Raw genomic sequence first — 6,444 nt, 5'->3', positions numbered from 1 at the left:
TCTGAGCTTCGAGGGGCCAGTTGCCGAGGTGCGATGAGGATTTCTGTCAATCCCAGAAGCGGAAAGCCCAACCATCTGGCCGTATTGTCCGCCAGCCGAAGGAGCCGAAAAGTCCTTCTATTCAGAGCCCCGGAACATTGCCTTCGGATAAGGTGTGCCCAGAAGGCGTTTCTTTCGTTCCTTCCTGGCAGAGTGTTTTATCAAAAGGGTAGAAAAGAGGTGTGCGAAAACCTGGATTTAAAGGGCTCGTTGAATTGCTCCTTATTTTTTGTGTGTGACAGCACAGAAGCCGAACCTGAGTTAAAAGCCGGCGGCGACCGTCCGGCGTTGCCCAGAAAAATTCTGATTGGCTGGAGAACATTAGCATCATCAGTGGCGTCACCCAATCGGAGAAATACCATTGGCTGGAGGTACAGGGTCGGTCAAAAGTTCCCAGGCCACAGCGTCTGCTTTCCAGCAGTGTAGTCACGCAGTTAGGACAGCCGCGAAGCTCAGGATATCTGTACAAGCTAACACAAGTATTGTTCTAACCGCTCACAACATTGTTAGCTTTACCGGAATCTCAAGTGCCAGGATGTACAAAAGTAAAGCAGACCCTGTGGCCTGAGAACTTTTGACCAACCCTGTACGAGAAGTCACCACAACGAAAGTGACATCACCAGACCGGGGAATGCTCATTGGCTGGAGGGAAGTGACGTCACAATACCGGCAGGGATGTCCCTAGATCAGGTTCGCCTGTGTAACACCTCTACCTGCAATCGTGACAGATGGCAGGTGTGTACAGGAAGTGCTCGGGAAGAGCAACCTGTGTTTCACAAGCTTCACCAGTCACTTCCGGGAGAGGCATCAATAGCTTCGAATTCTGTCGCACTGCCAGCACATATATACTGCAATTAGGTGCCAACGTGTTTTCCTGATGCCGGCGTCTTCCTCGCTGGTTCGTTCGCGTAGCCCTGGTTGGTTTGTTTTATTTCAATGTTGAGTCACTGTGTCAGAAGGATTTCCAGATAACAAACGCGTCGTTGTCGTAGACAGCGCAACTGTCCGACTGCCGACGCAATTTACAGGTACTCGTTCATAGCGCGACGTAGTAGCGACGGCAGTCCGGCACTCAGCAAGGCATCGTAAGGCTTCCTTAAAGGAGTCTTTATTGAGCGGACTTTTGCCCATAAAGAAACGAACCAGGCGGCGGCGATAGCAACAACCATGCTCGGTGGTCCTCGGAAGTACACAATCACCGCCGGTGGCGAAAAACTACCGAGATAAGGCGCGCTATAGTCGTCTACGACCATATCTAACATCTTACCTATTTGGTGCGGCTACAAACGTTCCAGATAAAAGTGGTGGAATATCTCGTCACTAAATGGTAAGGCCGTGTGCCGGCGGCTTTTAGCATAAACGAACAACATTAGAAACCTTGGCACCAAAATTCATAGCATAGAAAACTAGCTGTAATTCGAACCAAACAAAAAAAAAACGCTTCAACTTATTTCTTCTCTTTCTGAAGATACCGCTGTTCTTAGTGCACGAGCTTGCCAGGTGATTTGAAACCGAGTTCTCTGAACCCGCGTGCCCGTACAGTACAGACGGGTAAAGTAAACACAGCAAACAATGATGAACGTGCAGTTTCCAACAATGTGACCAGCTGAAGTCGGGCGTTTTCTTTGCTGATATAACTTGGAGAGACCTAAAAAAAAACACTTTCACAAAAAGATAACCGCCTTGCCCCGGGTGAGGATCGAACTCACGACCTTCAGATTATGAGACTGACGCGCTGCCTACTGCGCTACCGAGGCGGATGTCAGCGCTGGCAGATGTTAGGGTTTATGAACAATTGCGTACGTAACTTTCACACGCACTCATTACTCAAGGGGATACTACTGAAAGCTACGAATAGAGAAGTCGAGACCTGCTAGGCTGCAGTGGTGGACCCCGTGTCTGGCGCACATAGCAACTAGCCCTGCTCCGGCGCGCCAGTCTTAGTTTATTTCTTTCGCCGCTAAGCTTTTAACGCTACGAGTGGCGTGGCGCTTCGGCAAGACTGCTGCCAGAGCCGCACGGAAAATTTTTCTGATGCATGCGTTCTGCCTTTCTCACACTCTTCCTTCTCTATATAGGTTTAGCCAGTTGCGTTGCACAGAGAAAATGGGAAAAAGTTAGCTTTGAGTAGATATAATTCGCTTTTTTTGCGGTCACATTTTGCCCCGACGCGGTATGCGATGGTAAACTTTGTTTATAACAGGTTTAAAACTAAGCGAAAATTCGCATCTTATGCGGCGTTACCCAGACAAAAGATTCTGCAACCGAGCTCTTGGCACGGCTAGACTAGCTCACTGCAGGAATAGATGTGTTTCGGACCGTGTATTGTTTTCAGTGCTGCATTTTCGGGCCCAGCAGTGGAATGATGAAGCCTACTGGCAGGTCACGTGACTAAATTTGCAGCGGCTATAAAAGCAGCTGTGAAGAGATTTGGCAACAGCCGTTAAGGTTGGGAATGTGATTACGGCATACCCTGACATGGCCGATATCCAAATATGGCATGGACCACTCGATATTTGACCTTGAAATCACCTTGGGCGAAATCGACGAAAATTGAATGGTGGATTTCTGACAGCTCACATGGCATGTCCCCAACGTGGCCCCTGCGAGGTAGTATGACATGACCCCAACGTGGCCCTTGCCCATATATGGCGTGCACCAACCAAAATTTGACCTTGAAGTGACCTTGCCCGCAATGAACGAAAATTGAAAGTAGGGTTTCTGAGAGGTAATATGCATGCCCCCAGCGTGGCCCACGCCCAAATATGGCATGGACAACCAAAATTTGACCTTGAAGTGACCTTGGCTGCAATCGACGAAAATTGAATGGTGGGTTTCTGAGAGGTAGTATGACATGACCCCAACGTGGCCCTTGCCCAATATGGCGTGCACCAAACAAATTTGACCTTGAAGTGACCTTGACCGAAATCAACGAGAAATGAATGGTGGGTTTTTGAGAGGTAATATGGCATATCCCCAACGTGGCCCACGCCCAAATATGGCACGGGCAACCAAAATTTGACCTAGAAGTGACCTCGGCCGAAATCGACGAAAATTGAATGGTGGGTTTCTGAGAGGTAATATGACATGACCCCAACGTGGCCCTTGCCCATATATGGCGTGCACCAACCAAAATTTGACCTTGAGAAGACCTTGGCCGAAATCAACGAAAATTGAATGGTGGTTTTCTGAGAGGTAATAGGGCATGTCCTCAACGTGGCCCACAACCCAAATAAGGCATAGACGAACCAAAATTTGTCCTTGAAGTGACCTTGGCTGAAATCAGAGAAAATTGAATGACGGATTAATGAGGTAGTATGGCACATCCCTAACGTGGCCTATGCCCAAATATGTCATGGACCACCTGAAGTTTGCCCTTTGAATGACCTTGGTCAAATTTGACTGCCTGTTAATCTAGGTGTGCTCGAGTGGAAGGCAGGGTTGATGAAATTAGAAATAGCAGTGGCCCATCTGCAAAAATGGTTTGGCCCAGTCACGAAATTTGGGTGACCCACCCCCGAAAATATGAAAATTGAGTTGACCCACGTTTGTAACCGAGCTGGGAGACCTACAGAATGGTCTCAGCCCACCGCTAATAGTTGGGCGGCCCATCCCTGAAAATATGAAAATTGAGTTGACCGCACGTTGACCCAGAATAGGTTTTGCCCACCCCCAAAATTTGGGCGCCCCATTGTACTTTCACACGCTATTTCTTGCTTAGCATTGCTCCACCGTCAGCCATTTTTTTATATTATGAAAGCGTTGGTTTACAGCCCCGATGTTTGTGGCGCCCTTGCTGTCATCAGTCCCACAAAGCAGCCATCATGCTTTCGCTAGGCACGCGCGGCGTTCCTATTGGGCTCAGCCACTCGTCGTTTTTGCTGTTGACCTCAGTAAACACGGCACACAGCCATGCGCGGGCATAGTCCGAGGTTTGGCGGTGCATGCCAAGGACAATCACACAGGTAATTGCTATGGCATTAAAGGCATCAGGCGGAGAACTAGAATAACGAAAATAAACTAGAAAAATGATACTAATAATCGGTGAAAAAAAATCATTTTCAAATTCCAAGAATATAAAAGAAATATACATTTTTAGACACGCGGAGGGATTTTGAACACAGTTGACAGACAACCTTCCAGTTGCAATCATGTACTCATGAAAGTATCCGCAAACTCCACTTAATGCGAATCCTTTTGCGCTCTCACCGAACGAGAGTGACACAAGGAGCCCTAACCAAGGAAGCTGCACCTCCCGAGAAGTCTTTCTCTGACAGTGCGAACCTCCGGCAAGAGAGGAGAATATGTCCGATTGAATGAACTTCCCCGTTTGTGTCACAAAAGTTTGTCGTAGTGAACCCGCATCTACACAAATGCAAATTTAGGTGGGGGATTCTGCATCGCGGTAGTGTCTTTAACACTTCACACAGCCTCGATCCGCGGTACTCAGCAACCATTCACGAAAGCTAGCTAAGATATGTTGAAACCGATGGAAACGGGAATCTCTAACAGAATGGAGTGAGGGTCGAGATATATTATGGGGAACTGAGAGCAGAACGTGCCAAAAATAAGCCACCTCGTTAAAATAGACACCTGCATGATCAGGTACCCAGGGAAACGGACCTCTCTCAAAGTGCGTGTATCAAAAAAACTTAAAGGAATGATTCAAAAGAGCGTTTCCTGAAGTTGCGAGGGAGACTAAAACTGAGAGGCAGTCTGCAACGATAAGAACCTGTTATTTGTACCTCAGAATTTTAAGGCCCAACCACGCCTTTCAGTTCCTTTTTTCTTAACACTACGCGAGTCGCCGAGCCATTTCGCGGAGCTGACGAAAGGCCATACTGCGCATACGCGAGGAGCAGTGACGTCCCACGGCGCACAGCTGGCGCGCCGCCGCCGTCGATGCGCGGGTGACTCAGACGTGCCGCCTCCGCGCTCACCAGTTGCACATGCGCAGTAGCGGCACATAGTTAGCGTGCCGGGGCCGCTGCCGCGCGCTCTCCATCGCCTCTCTCTCTCCTCGTTGCTTTCGCAGTTCTCCAGGTTTAACCAGAGCTAAACAACTGTCCATTTTTCTAACAGCCCCTGGCAGAGATATCGTCTTCTCCACTCTTCTCTTCTTCCTTCTTGTTGCCACTTACTAGTAATTCTACTCTCTTGCTTTGCGCACTGCGTGTTTCGCATTCTGCGCTTCTCTGCGCCATGCGAGCAAAGTAAAAACAACGCGGCGACGAGCACATGCAGAACGACAAACACCAACGCTGGCTACAAAACTCAGATTGAGTTGTAAACAACCATTCGCGTATGTTTTCTTTATCGTTTGCCTTTCAGGCATTTTTTCCTGCTGTTTTTGACGCTTACTGTGGTACCATCTAATGAAAAATGCGGAAGGTACTTCGACCCCGCGATACAATGTGGTGTTTTATATCACAGACGCATTGTAAGTAGCACAAACCATAATGTACACACTGAACTTTTTTTGGAAGAAATATAGAATATCCGCAGAATAGATAAGGGGTCATCACTACTGAAGCAACAAAAGGAGAACACTGTGGCGCCATCTACTATCAGTTATGCAGAGCAGTTCAATATGGCGTCGCGACGGACTTCTGTTTTCTTGCATACCAAACTAAGCGAAAATGTAGCCGTTAAATGCATCCCTGCATAAAATATCTGCTTCAGTTCTCAACATGTTCGACCGACCTAGCTCACGTGACCGTGTGACATCATCACAAGCTGCCCAATGGATTGCGAGCAAACTGTCCACCCCGACAGGTGGCAGTTAAGTTAATGACTGGTTCCGAGAGGTCGCTAGGGAAGAGCAACCTAGTTCTCACAGGCCGCACAGGTGGAGTTTTTGAAACCACAGCCTTCTGGGGCTGTGGCACATCACTTAGCCGCGCGTCAGTGCGCCAGAAGTGATGTAAGGTATTCCAGCGATTTATGAATGCAGAGAAAGGCCAATTACACATATATGTGCATTAACCAACTAACGCTATCCCGTGCCACATTTAAGGCGGAACTTAAGTGTTCCGTTCAACTTTGTTCGAAAAGGTAATATACGCATTTTGAGCGTAGCAAGTTGAACGTGGCAAAGGGTAGTTTTAACGCCCCCGTGTAATGCAATCTCTTCCAGACCATGCTGATTACATACAGAACCCCGACTCTTAACTGTGGTCATGTATTTCCCATTGAACTCTGTCTTTAAGATGAGAAGTTTATAAAATTTGGTTTAAAACTGTCGTAGTTATTGTATTATTCACTCTATTGCTCTAGAGAAAAAGAAACACGAAATTTGCTATATTATAAAAAAGTGTTCACTGCGGACAGGCACACGTAAGTTTGAAGCAAACCATATGTAAGGTTCTTTAACTTGCCATCGTTAAGAATACTTCTTTAAAGCCC

The 6,444-nt window shown here is 47.5% G+C and overlaps 1 non-coding gene across 1 annotated transcript; it reads right to left on the bottom strand.

Moving 5' to 3' along the window:
* Positions 1 to 1,723: 1,723 nt before the first annotated feature.
* Positions 1,724 to 1,796, bottom strand: TRNAM-CAU (transfer RNA methionine (anticodon CAU)). Its single transcript has one exon. It is a non-coding gene; the product is annotated as a tRNA-Met (tRNA).
* Between the last annotated feature and the right edge of the window lie 4,648 nt (positions 1,797 to 6,444).

Source organism: Amblyomma mixtum, chromosome 2 (genome assembly GCF_055824585.1).
Source record: "Amblyomma mixtum isolate Tamu chromosome 2, ASM5582458v1, whole genome shotgun sequence".
In the NCBI taxonomy this organism is placed as follows: Eukaryota; Metazoa; Arthropoda; class Arachnida; order Ixodida; family Ixodidae; genus Amblyomma; species Amblyomma mixtum.
This window is presented reverse-complemented; position numbering and strand designations above follow the sequence as displayed.